The sequence below is a fragment of the Cimex lectularius genome, unplaced genomic scaffold (assembly GCF_000648675.2).
Source record: "Cimex lectularius strain Harlan isolate CLEC.00 unplaced genomic scaffold, Clec_2.1 scaffold5, whole genome shotgun sequence".
NCBI lineage: Eukaryota > Metazoa > Arthropoda > Insecta > Hemiptera > Cimicidae > Cimex > Cimex lectularius.
The window spans coordinates 1,993,826-2,011,734 of record NW_019392993.1 but is presented as its reverse complement, the minus strand read 5'-3'; the positions used below and the strand labels follow the sequence as shown (position 1 = coordinate 2,011,734).

Genomic DNA, 17,909 nt, shown 5'->3' with positions numbered 1-17,909 from the left:
GCCTACTGTGGATGAAACCCTCATGAAACATCACCTTTGACGTAAAGTTGATGTGGGATGGAGGAAAACATTTCTTCCTTTCTTCTTACGCCAGGAAAAACCTATGACAAGCAGATGAACAGTATGTACAGCTTCCTCACATTTTTTGCATACGCATATGTTAAACCGTTTGGTATAAAATTTATAGAGGTTCATCTGGAAAGCAACGTGCATAATTTCTGAAAATTTCATAATAATCCGAAAATGGTTTCTGAGATTTTACGTTTGTGCATGCGCAGGCGATATCGTTGATAAGATTGGGATGAAATTCGAAAACTCAATTCACACAATCTCTGAAAATTTCATAAAAATTGTTCGCCTGGTTTCGGAGTTTTGCCGGTAACAAGGAATTGACCACAGACGGACAGGTCAAATTTGTTCAGAAAGATCTGAAACACAAAGTGCGGTGCAAATTTTGATTTCGGAGGACAAATGTTTTTTCGACTTTTCGCATGAATTTCGCTCGCAATGACGCGTACAAAGCAGAAGGCACGTAAATCCGCCGGAGGAAAAGCTCTCAGGAAAGAACTGGCGACCAAAGCCCAGGAAATCGGCCCAAGCGACCGAAGGAGTCAAGAAACCCTATGTCTACAGGCCCGCCACCGTCGGCCTTAGGGAAATCCGTCGTTACCAGAAGAGCACTGAACTCCTAATAAGTAAGATGTCTTTCCAGAGGTTGGTCAGGGAAATCCCAATATTTCAAAACCGACTTGTGTTTGCAGAGTTCGGCCGTTATGGCTCTCCAAGAAGCTTCTGAAGCCTACTTTGTTGGTCTGGGAGACACCAACTTGTGCCAAGAGAGTCACGATCATGCCTAAGGATATTCAACTGGCCAGGCGTATCCGTGGAGAACGTGCTTAAGCCGTTTTTCTGTCAATTTTCAGGCTTTCGGATCTTCAGTAGTTCGGAAGCAAAAAGGACTACTTCTCAGACTAGTAGAGGACCCACCCCAACTGAATACAAGTGCCTCTATAGTTTTACATTGGACAAGTCGAAAGTTCAATTCACCTCATGGCCTTACCGAGTAGGACATATATACGTCCAGAAATTCCTGGGGCTAGGGTGGGAATGGAACCAACCGCCCACGGTATACGAGACGATACAAGCCTACCACTCGGCTACCGCGGTCCTCAAGAGAAATAATTTGGGATGAAAATGGATTTTGTTGGCCATCGGCGATGCCCAGTCAACGATTAAATGTCGACGAAAGGTCAGGACATGCCAAAACCAAATTTACATTAAAAAAACTGATCGTAGTCCATGTCAGGGAAAAAACATTGGTAAATCGGAAGGAGAACGACCTCAAAGGGGCTTTTGTGTAAATTTAAGCCCCTGGGCTACAAAGTTCTTCCGCATCGACCTTATTCCCCAGACTTGCCTCCACAATATTTTCATCTCTGTCGGAATTATGACAATTTCATTAAATGAAATATTTTGAAAATGAATTACAAGTTTTCTGATTTTATTTTTTCTAAAACAGTCAATTTTTTCGTTTTAGAATTAAAAAAATCGGTTACCCATTAGGAAATTGTTTATAGAAAGAAGGTAAATTTTTTAAATATAATAATTTTGATTAAGCAGTTTTTTTGACTGAACAACCTATAACGTTAAAACGTACATTTCATGTTAGATTATCCGTGGGTAGTTTATAAAGGCAAAATCTTATAGTATCAACTTTTTTTATAATAATTAAACTTATACCATTAACTATTAATTTTAAGAAGACAAAAGTGTCATTAAAACTAATTTCCAAAGTGATATTATTAGATTTGCTATTGAATATCATAATAATGTTGACAACTTTTGGAGTAAGATTAAAATATTGTTTAACCATAGTAAAAATTTCGTAAAGGTTAAAATATGAATTAAATGGAATATAGGTGGCAAAAAGCGAATTAATTTACAAGACAAGCCAAATCCATACCTGAATCATCTCTCCAAGCAGTTATTCACAGATCATACGAATCATAAATATTTATCAATGTGTCAACGACTCTGTCGGTCGGATTGTTGTCACGCCGTTATTATTTACACAAACACAAAAAAAAAAGTTAAAATTTCTGACTGACCCAGTTGAATCGTTCCGTGCCGTTCGGCTGTGTATTTTGAAAGCACACCGATATCAGCAATTAAAGTTGCAAATCAGTGCGGTCGGAAGCCGGTGCATGTGCACGCAACTGCATTCTGCAATCACACACGTTAGGGGCCTACGATTTCCTTCCGCACCAGCTCCTCCGGTTAGCTATTTCCGACAGAGCATGAATAAGGTGGAGGGGTGCTTAAAGGCCGCACTTTTATTTTGAACCAAGGGTTAAAAACTCGTTAATTTGCTACATATTAAAACATGGCAAATTGGTTGTGAAATTAATGTACATTAGGAGCAAATTCATATTTGGAGAGGATAGAGTGATTAACAACTGCAGTGAATTTGTCTAAATGCACCAAAAACAAACAAGTATTGGAAAATTGTAAGGAAATCGACAGCATACCTCACGTTTCAAGGGAGATTGTTTATAAATTAAAGCAGCTAGAAACAAAATTCTTCCTCGTCGACCTTATGACCCAGCCTTGCCTTCAACATATTCATTTCGGGTTTTTCGGTTCTCTCATAGTTTTGTATAAACGTGCAAAATTGGATAAGTCGAAAAACAACTTTCCAGGAGTGCGATTTTTAAATTTAGACTTTGGTGTAAATTGAATTTTTATCATAATTACATATCATCAAATTGAGCTACCACATTTTTTTAGATTTAGTTATATCTTGACTTTTTATTACGTACCCCATTATGAACCTACAATTTAGTAATTTCTTAACACAAATTTATTGCCGATAATCGTACCACCATTTATGCAGAAGTTCACGTCTTCGATTTGCTAGGCGGGTAAAATGGGATAAGTCAACTTTGATTAAAAACTCAAATTCGGCTTTGCAAACAGGACAGGACAACAAGAGGATGGTGGTGGCGAGTGAAATGATCGGAGAGGATAGGAGCATGAATTATCGGGTTTTTGGGATTTTATATTTTGCGACCTACTGCGACGAGAGGTGTGCCAGTGGCCGCAAAGGAGTCACATCACTATAAGGTAAAGAACCCGGGTTCGAATCCAACGGCCCTGTCTGTAATCGAACCTGACATACAAAATGGGCTTTTTTTTTCTTTCAAAAACACCGATACCCGAGGATTGATATGTTCTGCTGTTTCTCCACTCGTAAAAAAGTCTACCTTGCGACTTTGGCAGGCCTATTAAGTTGGCAATGTTCGTCAATAGAATAGCAATGACCCAGAGTTTTGTCCGGCTTTGTTGAAGCCAGTCTGTAGTCAATTTAGCCTTTTTGGACGAGAAAAAGTCGTTTCAATATGGGATCGACATTCAGAGCAGGTCTTCCTATGGATGGAACCTTGCCGTCCGGGCCTATCTCCTTCAGACTACCACTTTTTAAGTATACAGACAGGGCACTCTCGACACGACACGCAAGAATGGCACAGTTACACAGAAGACAAACACTTTGAGCTCTGAAGATGATCTCCATAAAGATCGAAACGTTGGCACGACAAAGAAATTGTTTTTCTGAAACCTACATCACACCAGACCGCATCTCACGATTTCTAAATAAATAAGTATACAGAGTTGATAACATAAGCTAGAAAATTTATAAGTTACCTTATTATTATTTGAAAAACTGCGTTTTTAAACCTAACTTAAAAGCTCAATTTTAATATGTCTTTGTTTCAAAACACAGTAGATAACAGAAATTCTTTACAAGAAATTCCATTCGGTGTTAAACCCTTTTCACTTGGCTATACCGATTCGGAACAGCATGGGAAGAAAAGAGTTTCCCTTTTTTGGCTCTCCCACGTTAACAGCGTTTCGTTTAATAGCTGTGTGGTCTCACATCAATTCCATGGTTTTTTTCCCTCCGTGCTGGCCAGGACATGCGTTGTGATGATATCGCGCTCCTTGTGTAGAAAGAAAGCATCTGGTGGCCGACGCCGATCTGAATAAATTAATCCTTTTATGAAGAAGAGCCCCTTCACCTGTGACGTTTTATGGTTATAATCCGGGGCAGAAGTAAATTTTCTTCAAAGCACAAATTAAAAAACAAATCGAACTTGATTGTTATTGATTTTGAGAATGTACTTGTTATATAAAACCCATTTATCAATAAATATTCAAATATATCATATTATTTATACATGCCTTTAAAATTAATGTCAAATTAGTAATCATCGATCCTGCTATAATTAATTTTGTAAAATTATACTAGACTACTAGACGGAAAAGGTGTATGATAAGAATACACCCATTTTTGAGAAATTATTGACGAAATTAACAAAAATTATGAATTTTTCTGACTAGGTCATAGGAGTCCAAACGTTTTAAATGCAAAACAGAAAAAATATTCAAATAAACAAACGTTTCTTTTCCCAAATGTCACGTTCTTCTCCAGGCAGCTCAACGCCAAACTTGTTCCTCAGCTTCTTCAATTATACGGAAATTTGATATAAACAATAGTAATATTATTAACGTGACTTTCTTGAAGCAGCTGTCCTAGGCTTAAAACGGGACGTCCAGCTGTAAAAGGTTTTATTTATTATCCTGCAGCAAAGGAGCGAAACCGAATAATGAATTTTAGACAAGCGATTTTTCTCCTTGTCGCGTTGTCCCAAACTGGTCCCACCGACTAAGACAAAGGACAAATCGTGACCCCGTCGAATTAGCCCGGCCCTGCGGACCCATTAGCGCCACGTGGAATTAAGTACACATTTATTTCAGAAATTTTATCTATCACTAATTAGCCCTGTTATACCGCATGCGTGAATAATTAATTACTTTTTTCTCAAAAAGTTCTCCTACGTCAGCGGGAGGGAATCCTTTAAGATTTTCCGCCCACTTTAACAAGAACAAAAAGTTAATAGGTAGTAAGAATACTCGTAAAAATATGTAGCAGTTTGATTAAATTGTTTAATAGCTTTTATTTTACATATATTAAAATATTAATTCCTAAATTTGCATAACAGTATTAATATTATCTTTACGATCGAAGTACTTAAAAACAGATAATTATTTGCTAATTGTCCCTTTGAAAAATTCGGGAAAGTCATGGAATTCTCTCTCTCTCTCTCTCTCTCTCTCTCTCTCTCTCTCTCTCTCTTTCTTTTATATTTTTATCTTGACCTCTACCTTTTTCTCTCTGTAATTCTCTCTCTCTCTCTCTCTCTCTCTCTCTCTCTCTCTCTCTCTCTCTCTCTCTACTTCTTTGTCTCTCTTTCTTTACCTATTTGTTCTTTAATTTTTTTTTAAAATTCGAGAGGTCCTTTTAATAAAACGATATTTATTCGTACATTTTTCATATATTTCTCTCTCTCTCTCTCTCCTTCTCGCTCTCTCTCTCTCTCTCGCTCGCTCGCTCTCTCTCTCTCTCTCTCTCTCTCTCTCTCTCTCTCTCTCTCTCTCTCTCTCTCTCTCTTCCCTTTCTCTAACTCTGCTCATTATTAAACCCTAAAACACTCTTCTATGCTAAATATGGCTCCAAAACGGAAAATGGGCCAGGAGTTAATGTTTTTATGGCGTAAATATGCCGGTAAATGGAAAATTTCGAGTACGATCAGAAAATACTTTCTCCTGAAAAGCTGATTTTTCACCGTTCGTTACTTTTATTATCGTTGTTTTTAAATTTGAAGAGCAAAACTATAAAACAGTCATAGAAAGCAGAGGTTTTTTTTTAAACTTTTAAGCAGGTGTAAAATTATGTCAAAACTGTTCTACAAATCTAGCGACGAATTCAGAGTATAGTGAAAAAAATAAGTAGAAATCGTAATAATAGACCGAATAGATAATTTGAAAATATCACCGAAAATTGGCAACTTTTTTTTCTTTCTTTGAACAAATAAATGACCGTAAAATATTGCTGAAATTTTAGAATTCGATGCTTCAACATAAAGCACAGACACTTTTGAAAAGAAAATTCATATCAAAATTAAAATCCATCTTACATTAGAGTCAAATAGAAACAAACAAAAAAAGTAGGAAAAATCTAACTGTTCGTCCGAAAAACGGTCGCCATCCCCTTACAACCAAATTTATCCTTTTTTTGTTTCATATTTAATAAATAAACAGTAATTGAATCTGATGTGTGTCAGTTTTTTGTAATTTTTCAAATAGTAGCTACTTTATATTTCAAATTTTTTTTCGTTCCTCAATGAAATTATTTACGTTGTATATAAAGTCGAATGGTTAAATGATTTTTACATCCACATGATGATAGCAAACACAGAGTCGCAAAAATGCACACAAAAACTAAGACAAGAAGAATTAATAAGCGAAGATGGTTGAGGGAGAGCAAATTGCTGATTTATAACATGGGTTTGCATTTGTATTTCTATAATTATATTTCCTAATAATAAATAATGAACACTATGGCGAGTGTGAAGTGTAAGACGAAGTGGTAATAATTAATCTGGGAATTACACCAGTGTAAATAAAAAAAAAACATAAATAATTTACAGGGTTTGAGACTTAGATTTTATGTGATATTTACAATATTCACAAGGATGGAATGTCTGTTTTCGAATATTCATTGTCACGTAACATTTCTAATTCACACATACACGTTCTAGCCCTTAGATAAATATTTAAAAACAATTAGAATAATTCAAAAGGATGATGTTTGCGCAACTGACATGATGTCATTATTCTCACACGCAGCAGGTGTTATTTTTGCAATGATGGACTTATTCGTATTTAATTCCTAATCTCGTCGTTTATATTCATTGCAGAACGAGGGGCCGATTCGACATGGAAGGGCTGGAATATTTTATTTAGAATTCCCCGTTTAAATTTCAATTGTATGGGAGTAGGGCGTAAACGGCAAATTTACGACTGTGCTCACGCCTCAGTCCTAGGGTTCAGGTGAAACCGTAAACCTGATAACAATCTGTGAGAGGAGTTTTACCCCCGTTCCTCTTTTTTTCGCCTTCCCCTAGAAAGGTAAAAGTCGAGACGTGAAAGGTTTGCTAATTAAGAAGGCAGATGCTGCTAACTGCCCTACATTTTATACTTCTATCATCGAGTGCAGACAATCGATGTGGCATAAAATTCTAAACGCGGTCCTTTCGCGACTCTTCGCCGTGGAATTTTCAAAGGTGACAAAATTGACCGTTCAATTATGCAAACGGGCAGTCGCATTCCATTTTCGGCTCACGTTTTGATGGCCTCAACAAAAGTCTTCCTTATTTATCTTGAAATGCATAGTTTCATCTTTGCTGTAGGATAAAACATTAGGCAGTTTACATCCAGAAAAACAATATTTTTAATTATTTATTGGGTAATGGTCATAGGAGAAAGCTGATTGTATTAAAAGATTATTTTACGTCCCTTCAATGTGAATTGACTGTTTTTCCACTGAGAAGTCGTAATTTCGTTTCCTATAGTAAATACGTAATAATAATCCTGAGTGCGGTGGAGAAAGCATTTTTGCTGGCATTACTGTCTAGAGAATAAGGTTATCCTATCAGACAACTTTTGCGGAGTTATGATGTCATATTTTAGGGACAAATTTTCTTAAGGTGGCCATTCACGATCACTCCAAATGGAACCGCGCCAAGCCGTACAGCTCCATTTAGAGTGCCTGAAATTTGAGGGAGCATTCACGACCGCTCCACGGCCAGTCGCTCCGAACGTCAACCAGTGAATTACCTTCTCAAAATGGATGACGATCTCTTGTGCTACTCTTCTGTTTATTTACATATTCAAAGCAAAAAATCGAAGAGAAAATGGTGTAAGAAGTGGCTTCTGAACAGAAGCCGTAATACCCACATCAATTTGATGAAAGAACATTCCCTTGATTGGAGGAAATATTTAAGGATGGATGAAACGTCTTATTTATTCATTATATTTAGTGTTCTATTGACTAAATTACTTATTTCAATTATTTAATCTTTTTTGTAAGGTTTTGGTTGAAATGAAAAAGCTAGTGCCACGAGCAGGATCTGAATCCATGGCCTTCGGCTAAATACGCCGCTGCTCTACCACTTGAGCTATCGTGACTTCGATCCTCTCCGACACCAAAAAATGGCAAAAAGAGAGAAAATTCGAAAGATTGTAGGTTGAGATGGGGAGTTGGTGCCCGAGTGGATGGAACTATCGAAGTCAGTATAGCTCAAATGGTTAGCGCAGCGGCGTATTTAAACCGAATGTCGTGGATTCGAATCCCCTCGTGACACTATTTTTTCATTTCAACCAAAACCTTACAAAAAAAAGATTAACGTCTTATTTATATTTACTCCAGCTTGTTACCCCCTTGATTAGAAAACAAAAGACAGACATGAGAGAAATCATCACTACATGAAAGGTTGGCAACCACATTACGATTTCTCGCTACAGGGATGAACTACAAAGAACTTAAGTTCTCTACTACGATTTCTGATCATTGTTAGGGGTTATCAATACCGCATCTCTCATTGCATTTGTATCCTTTGTTTTGAAAACGTCGACCAACTGGTTGAGGATCAAATTTCATTTATTTCTATCGTGGTAATATAATCATTGTCCACCACTTTCATAAACATGGTAAACTTTCAATCACCTCAACAATAAAATCTCGATTGGATGTCATTACCAATGAAGAATAAACGTTTTTGACTTTTTGAGAACGAGAGCGCCAAAAAAACGAGGGCTTTCCCATTCACGACCAGGCCAGCGCGCCAAAATCCCCACCGTCCAAGCCAGCTTTTCCCATTCACGAACGCGCCATGCCGTCGTCGCGCCGTAGATATTTGGAGTGGCGCGATGGAGTTTGGACCGGTCGAATATTCGGCACAGCCGGGCACGCCGGTTCAGTTTTGTCATTGACGTGGTTTTTGGAACGGCGTCGCTCCGTTTGGACTGCTTGGAGCGATCGTGAATGGCCACATTTAGCTTGCAATATCTCAGTCCTACTACATTAGAGCTAGAATACCTCAGGTCATAGTCCTGAGTCCGTTTCTTTATTGATTACTCTACAGATGGATCCATAAAATTAGCGCAATCTATTGAGGATGTAGCTGCACTACAAAGCATCACCCTATCACTGAGTACACGAGTATGCGGCTAACTCACAGTTAGCGTTAAAACCATTAGGTGATGCTGGCGAAACGGGAAGGTCTTGGGATGAGCTGTAAATTGAAAGTTTACTCAGAAGATTCCACTTGTGGTCAAGAGCAGAGGTTAGACTCATTGATATATCGAGTTCGCCCCATTCGAACCATGGAATGCGCGTGATTCCGATGAACGGTTTTGGTTCCATGATCCTTTGGATGACCAGTGCACCTAGAGTCTCCACTTATTTGGATGGTCAAGGTTAGAAGATACAAGCACAACCTAACACAAATGCGGCACTTGGTGGTCTAAAGCATTCTCCAAGGCTTACTTCGTCTACCGTTCATGAGCAGCAAGTTCTGATCGACTCTCTCTATTTGATCTCGTACGTCACGCCATCACCTGTACTGTTCATACGTCAACGCCAACTACTTCGAAAGAGGCGCTGCGGGCTCACAACAAAAACACGGCTCAAAACGTTTTTCTTTCCAAACAACATTTTGATGGAATCTTTTAACCTTGTCATCGAGAATCCACGTTTCACCGTTTAACATGATGATCAGATGCCATGAAACTTTGAAAAGACCACAGAAATTTGTTCATGACAACCGATTACCTCAATTATTAGGGAGTTTAAAGTTGGAAATGTCTTCGGATGCTTCGACGTTGGATGTGTCAATCAATTAACTCAACTGTTCTAAAACTGAAAACAACGTTGCCAATTGAAAATGACATCGGCTTTTTGAGCACGACAACCAATACCCCGAATGTCAACACTTAAAAAATTGGAAATTACCTCAAAGGTTTGAACGTGAAAACTAATGAAGTGAAAGGTTAGAACGTAAAAGTTGTTTATGACCACGTATTTTGAGCCTGATAACCAATACCTTAGACTGGCCGAATGCAAAAGTAATAAATTATCGAATGTCATGACAACGATCAGCTTCAATTCTTCAAGAACAAAAATTGATAATGGCCTCAACTCTTCGAACCGTGACAATCGGAAATAACATCCACCTGATTGAACATTATCATGAAAAACCATAATCTCAAATGTTTGAACATGAAAACTGACGACGTTAAATGCAAAATGCTTCTGAAAGATCAAAACAAAGAAGATCGGCGGAAGATTGGCAGTACCAAACTGTAGGATCATTACTCCGCAAATCTCAATAGAAAATCTTTCAAATTGTGATGAAATGTAGAGCAATTGTAAGATTTAAGATCGATAAGCCTTCTTGCCAAGAGATGCTTCCCTAAGTCGAAGTAAATAAATGTGTAAACTTATTTAGATAAATATATGGAATTTTTCCGTCAAATTAACCCATTTTAATTTGAAATGGTTCCTTTTTAATTTCAAATTAACCGTTTTAAATTTCAAAATTAATCCTTTTTAGTTTCAAAGTAACCGTTTTGTACTTCCCTTTAATTTGGAATTACCGGTTGTTTACGTCATATTAACCAGTTTTAATTTCAAATTAGAATTTTTAAATCCTTTCCTTATAACATAACAAAACCTAGGAGACGGTACAAAGATACATAAATTGTACGTAAAGTAAAATTCCAACGATTGAAAAAAAATTGGGATTTTAAAAGACCATATGAAAATTATTTACAATTGAAATTAAAAAGTATGTAAAATTAAATATAAAAATACAAGATTCTTATTTTAAATTAAGATTATTTAAATATAAAATAATTGGGTTTGTAAATACCACAATTTCTCACATTTGTCATTTAAAATGAAGAATCAATTGTATTTATCTTTTATTTTATATAATTTTTAATGTAATTAATTTTCATATGATTTTTAAATTCATTCAGGTAAACTAAAGAAATCTATCAAAAAGGAATTGCGTGAATTTGTTTTAATATTTTAATTCTACTTCTATATTTTATATTAAAAAAAAAAACACTCAGACATACAGGAATATTACTTCACACGCTTACATTCCTTAGCTTCTCCTAAGTTTTTGATTGATTTAAAGAAAAGGTAAATTAAAAAAAAAAGTTAATTTGAAGTGGAAAGGGTTAATTTCAAATTAAAAGATTAAATCCACTAATTTCGTGGTCAGCTAGACCAATTAATATATTACAATTAATTAAGGTTTTTAGTTGAGATAAAAAAGTCAATGGCACGAGCGGGATTCAAACCCACGATCTTCGGCTATCAGAGCCGTATCAGCCGAAGATCGTGGGTTCGAATCCCGCTTGAGCCAATGACTTTTTTATCTCAAGTAAAAACCTTAATTAATTCAAATTAAAAGGTTGGATTCGGCGGAAAAGAAGCTATTATATTTGGTATCCTTTAACTTTTAATTTGTAGTAGAAACGTATCTTCACTTATATTATTGCAATTATATTCGAAATTCTATTTTTTTGACTGGCCTTATAAACTTTGCAATTAGCCAAGTAACGTGATGAGATATGTATATATATGCGTTGCATCTTTTTTGGGGGTAAGGGTTGTTTGAAAAAAAAAAGGGGCAGGGGGACGGTGGGAATCGAACATCGAGGTCTACTCTAAAATTTATTGATTATCTTTTATCAACCGTAAAAAAGTTCAGATTGCTGTTGGTTACTGCTCAAGAATAAGGGGCGTTCCTGCCAATAGTTTATTATACCCAATATTTATCAACTTGCCATCTTTCGGTTCCCACTTAAACTCTTTCAATCCACATATTTTAGGAACGTTGGAGCGAGACCGGCTTTAAATTGAAAACGTGCCACCGAGGAACGCAGCAATTTTCTAATTTTCTTTAAGTGTACGTTACTCCAGGATTCACCTCCTGGGTTTCCATGAAAGCGGACCTGTCGTCTGATGCCTTGTGGAACTAACGAGTTGGCCAATGGGAAGCGGTGCCTACGCCGGAAAAGTAAGAGTGAGCGCCAGCCGAGCGTGCGAAACTCGCCTTCAACTCCGCCTGTACTATTTCATTATTTACTTGTACACAAATTTTGCACAATTCGTGTTGTAATCCCTTCAATATTCCTTAAATACCGACAATTAACAACCCCTTCAGACACTGAATCGATCCTCTTCTTAGAACTAACCCTCTATTCGAAAATTCGTTGTAGGTGTTAATTTCTCTCTAAGCCTGTTTATTTAACGGTGGAAGGTCTATTGAGGCTTCATTTTGAATTAATAATTCATTTGGATCGTTAGAAATAGGCATAGTTCTTTCTTACTTATGCTTAAATTTTTAACGAACTATACCCAGCTACCTGTTAAATCCTCGACATAATCACATTTGTTTTTGAAAGTTATACAACCTAGTATAATCTGTATCTTGAGCCAATTTAAAGTTTGAAAAAAAATTTCTCTTTGTACACTAATGAAACGAGAATATTTCAAAATATTTGTTATTCAGAAATATTTCAATTTCATATCAGGAAAATAATTGTTTAACTAATTCAGAAATACAAACTGTAAACAATGTTTCTCTCAATCTCTCTCATCTTATTATCTCGACCTCTTTCTTTTTCTCTCTCTCTCACTCTCCCTCACACATTCTCTTTCTCCCCCTCTCTCTCTACATCTTTCTCTTTCTTTCTCCCTCCCTCGTCCTTTTTCTTAAATTTAATTTTTCACTGTTACGTAAAGAGGTCGTTCGCGATCTAAATTTGTGAGATTCTTTTAATAAAACAATGTTTATTCATTCATTCGTTAACTATTTCTCTCTCTCTCTCTCTATCTCTATCTCTTTTTCTTTTATATTTTTATGTTGACCTCTATCTTTTTTTTCTTTAATTTGTTTCATTTAAGTAAAGACATCTTTTGCGATCTAAATTTGCGAGATTCTTTTAATAAAACGATGTTTATTCACTCATTCTTTATCTATTTCACACTCTCTCTCTTTTTCTTTTAGATTTTTATCTTAACCTCTAACTTTTTCTCTCTCTCATTCTCTCTACTTCTTTGTCTCTTTTTTTCTCTCTTTTTTCTTTTATATTTTTCATTTAAGTAAAGAGGTTGTTCGCGATCTAAATTCGCGAGATACTTTTAATAAAACGATGGTTATTCATTCATTCCTTATTTATTTCTCTCTTTCTCTATCTCTGTTTTTCTTTTAAATTTTTATCATGACCTCTATCTTTTCTCTCTCAATTTATTTCTCTCTCTCTCTTTGTCTCTTCTTTCTCTCTTTTTTACAATTTTTTTCATTTAAGTAAAGAAGTTCGCGATATAAATTTGCGAGATTCTTTAGTAAAACTTTTAATAAAACGATGTTTATTCATTCTTTATCTATTTCTCTCTCTCTCTCTCCGTTTCTCACTTTCTCTTTTATATTTTTATCTCGACCTCTATCTTTTTTCTCTCTCTCTATTTCCCTTTTTTTCTCTCTCTCACTCTCTCTCTCTTTCTCTCTCTCTCTCTCTCTCTACTTCTTTCTCTCTCTTTCTTTCTCTCTCTCTTTTAATTTCTCTCTCTCTTCGTCTCTTCTTTAGCTTTAATTTTTCTCTTTTATGTAAAGAGGTGTGTAGAGATTAGTGACCGTTAATCGATAGTTATTCAGATATCGTGAGATGCGGTCTGGTGTGATGTAGGTTTCAGAAAAACATTTTCTTTATCGTGCCAATGTTTCGATCTTTTATTGAGATCATCTTCAGGGCTCAAAGTGTTTGTCTTCTGTGTAATTTATGTAAAGAGGTCGTTCCCGATCTAAATTTGCTAGATTCTTTTAATAAAATGGTGTTGATTCATTCATTACTTATTTCTGTCTCTCCCCCCTCTCTCTTTCTTTATCACTCTCTTGTAGGGGTTGTCTGTCTTCCTTTTTGCCTCTCATTCTCTCTCCTACTCTCTCTTTCTCTGTTTAAATTCTATCTCCTTTTTAATTTATGATTCACTCACAATACATTTAAAAAAATTTTTTTTAAATCTGAACTCCAAAATGTCGAAGTATTCTTTTCCCTCTGGTAACGATCAAGTAAAGTAATATAATAACTACATTGAACATATATGTCTATAAGGTAACTATTTATTAATAAGAGAGCTCGTAAAAAAAAAGTTTCCATGTAATATTAAAGAACCTTTGTCAGAATTTCCATCGGGATAACTTATTGTTTGTGCTCAAGTTGAACCGGCATTGGGACATTTATCGTGTCTGTCTTCATTCGCGGGTTTATCCAACTTCTCAAACGCTCTGAACACTCAGGAATTCCTCACTGAGGATGGCGCAGTGCCGAAACGCGTTCAACCAGTTCGACAAACTCATAAGTGATGACGGACTCAATAAATTACCCAATGCCAGTTCAGCATGAGTACTCGCACACCAACACCCATCATCAACTATATTGTTTGAAATCTTATCATCATGTTCTTGTGACAAGTCCGTCGTTTTTGATGAGGTAATGCCAACTCTCTGTCAAAAAGTATACAGTGAAAATTAGCACGTCAGCGTGATTGAAAATGGACACAGTGGGTATTTCAACCACACAGAATTCAACCAAAACGGATAACATTTTATATTAATTTATTTTAAAAGATTCAAATGTGTTGATTGTTGGTGTCTAGAAAATAAGTTTTTGTGTTAGGGAGATGAATCTTCGACCGCTATGTTTTCTATCTAAAAATAAGTTTCCATCCACTATATTGAGCTTATAATAAAGCAATTAATGCTCTTTTAGAAATTCCTCAGTTTCTTGACCCTTGGGCCAGATGTATTAATTAACACCGGAGGCGCATAAAGTGTCGGACATAATGAATTCAGACGAGACTCTATCAAACAAACGTGCCAAGGAAACACTTGCGAAGTCGCAATTTGCCGCTTTACGACCGAGGAAGCATAAACAATAAAAATAATGATACTCGTACGAGAGGAGGGAAAAAACCCGACCGCTGAAACGACCATCAGTTAGCCTCGATTGGCAACTGGTTTGACAAATTGCCCGATATTGTGGGTGCTTCGGATCCACCTGTCCTTTTATGCCCCGGAGTGCCTCGTAGCCCCCTGCCGTGGATAGACCTGGTTTTAGAAGCGGCCCTTTAAAAATAGAAAGCTAATTTGCCGAAATGGCCAGTTCGAACAGTCGTAAGGGAATCATCGCTCATCCGCGGAGTGGTTTTATTATGATTAAGCATGCCACACATACAGGCAAAACAGGAAACATCGGAACAACTGGGTTATTTTAAAGACGTTATTTTTTTAAGCAAAGGAAACACAAATCACCGATTAAGTTCCGTTGAAAAAAACAAACAAAAAAAAACAACAACAACCGAGAATCGCGTATCGCTTTGGCATGAATGGCAGAAATCCATTATTTGACCGCTGGCTACGAACATGCCAGCCGGGACGCAAAACAATGAAAAGAATCCAGTCACGGGATGGAAAAAGCAAACAAATCAATTAATTCGGTTTTGTATGGGAATGGAGACCGTTTAGGGACCTGCCAGCAAGAAGAGCCGTGTCCAAGTCCAACCGTGTGAAATTATGTGCTCCAAGGCACCCACACTCCCTTCTGTTAGTTTTTGTCCCGTCTTTCTTACTAACGAGGTAATCCCGAAAAACTCGTTTTACTCCAAGGAAGATCTGGATTCCGCCGTTTCACATATTTCGACTAGTCACAGTTTGTACTGATAGCTCCACTTTTATTGTTCGTATTAACACACCTATATTCCGGTACAGCATGAAAATCAAAATGCCTCCATGCTTATTAAATAAGTGGAAAAAAATTACTTATGTATGATGTCATATTTCAATATAAACCTAACTTCACAAAAAATTCCCAAAAGTATTTTTTCAAATTTAAATTCACTATATGAATCTCATAATCGACAGAATCCCCTAACAAATCGAGGTCGTATTTACGTATCATAACACAAAGAACACTGTTTTATTATGTATAAAATAGTCATAAAGTAAATCTGCATCATCAGTCACCAAGGAAGTGCAGAAGATAAGCATTTTATTTTTCACGTTTAACTTTCATTTGAACTTTCAACTCAATATAATTATTCTATTCATTGTTTACTGTGAAATGTTCAATACGGATCATTCGGGGGATGATTGCTCCCCCCAAAGGTTCATTCTTTCTTTGTCTCCCTCTCTCCTTCCCTTTCTCTGTTTCTGTTCATACATCTCTTTTCCTCTCTATGTATAAAATAATAAAATAAAAAACCTCAGTTTATATATGAGAAGATCAAAATTAAAGCTGACTTTCATAATCTGAACACTTGGGATAAAAATAATCATATCCTTGTTAAAAAGCGTAAGACTAAAACACCTAGTAACTCTTTTATAGATAAAGCGGCAAAAGTGTTTTCAAATTCAACCGCCTGAAATTCGAAAGTGCAAAAATATAGTCATTTAAAAAATCTATAAAAAATAATCGGCTTTCTAGATATGTATAAAAATGACATATTAAAAAGTTAAAAAATTGCCAATTAAATTCGGTAAATTAAAAATTAAAAATTGATAATTATTCAGAAATCGTGAGATGAGGTGTGGTGTGATGTAGGTTTCAGAAAAACATTTTCGATCTTTAAAATTCACTAATTTCGTGGTCCGCTTGACCAATTAATATATTACAATTAATTAAGGTTTTTTAGTTGAGATAAAAAAGTCTCTCTCTAAAAAAAAAGATCTTCGGCTAGATACGCCGCTGCTCTACCACTTGAGCTATCGTGACCTCGATCCACTCGGACACGAACTTCTCATCTCAAATTCAAAAGGTGGGGCTGAGATGAGAAGTTAGTGTCCGAGTGGACCAAGGTCACGATAGCTCAAGTGGTAGAGCAGCGGCGTATCTAGCCGAAGATCGTGGGTTTGAATCCCGCTCGTGCCATTGACTTTTTTATCTCAACTAAAAAACCTTAGTTAATTGTTTCGATCTTTATTGAGATCATCTTCAGGGTCTGGGATTTACAAACATTGTTAAATTTAACAAATACATGTAGGCTGTGGAAAAACGTGAATTTATACAATACAAAAAAAAAAAAAATATATATATATATAGTTATTTAGAGAATATAAAAACACATAATATGTATATATTAATTATAAATTAATTATAATTATATATTATTATGTATATAATAATAGTATAAATTATTAATTAATTTATGTTTCCATGATTTTATGATGTCAATTATTTTCCATCAGATGTTTTAGTTATATCTTTTGAATGTACGAAAACTCCTCTCAGAGGAAATAATACTTGTATTATTATTAAACATTTTTATGCTGGTAATCGAGAAGTATGTTGGAGTATGTTTTAGTTCTATCAATTGGAATTTCAAATGTATTGTCTAGTCTTAAGTTTAATATTTTTATTTTTTCTATTTTTTTGAAAGAGAGAAAAAACGCATAGTAGACACATCAACTTAATACTTATAAGAATAAGAAAAAGATAGCGAGAGAAAGAAGAGAGGAAGAAAAAGATAGTGGGAGAAAGAGAGACAGAAAGAGAAGGAAAGGGGGAGTGTGAAAGTTACTGAGAGACAGAAAAGAAAGAGATTGATTGATTTCTGTTTTATTTATACATCCCTCAAGATTTGGTCTCAAAGGCCACTTTTATACCTGAAGTGAAATACAGATAGATTTCAATCACTTCTCTACTTAACCTAACAAAACAATTTCTTTTTCATACATCATTAATAAATAAAAACTATGTTTATAATATTAACTTGACAAAAAACAAATAAAAATTAAAAAGTTAATTTCTCTTTACTTAGAGAATTATTTACAAAAAAAATTGCAAGTGTAGTTGAGCAAGGCTAGATATCAAACAGTTTTAACAAAAAAAAAAAAAAATACTATATGAGGTAACGTTTTACAAGTAGACAATTA

General features: G+C 35.6%; 1 pseudogene; it reads left to right on the top strand.

Annotated features, from left to right (window-relative positions):
* Positions 1-501: 501 nt before the first annotated feature.
* On the top strand, positions 502-900 carry LOC106666073 (annotated as a pseudogene).
* The last annotated feature ends 17,009 nt before the right edge of the window (positions 901-17,909 follow it).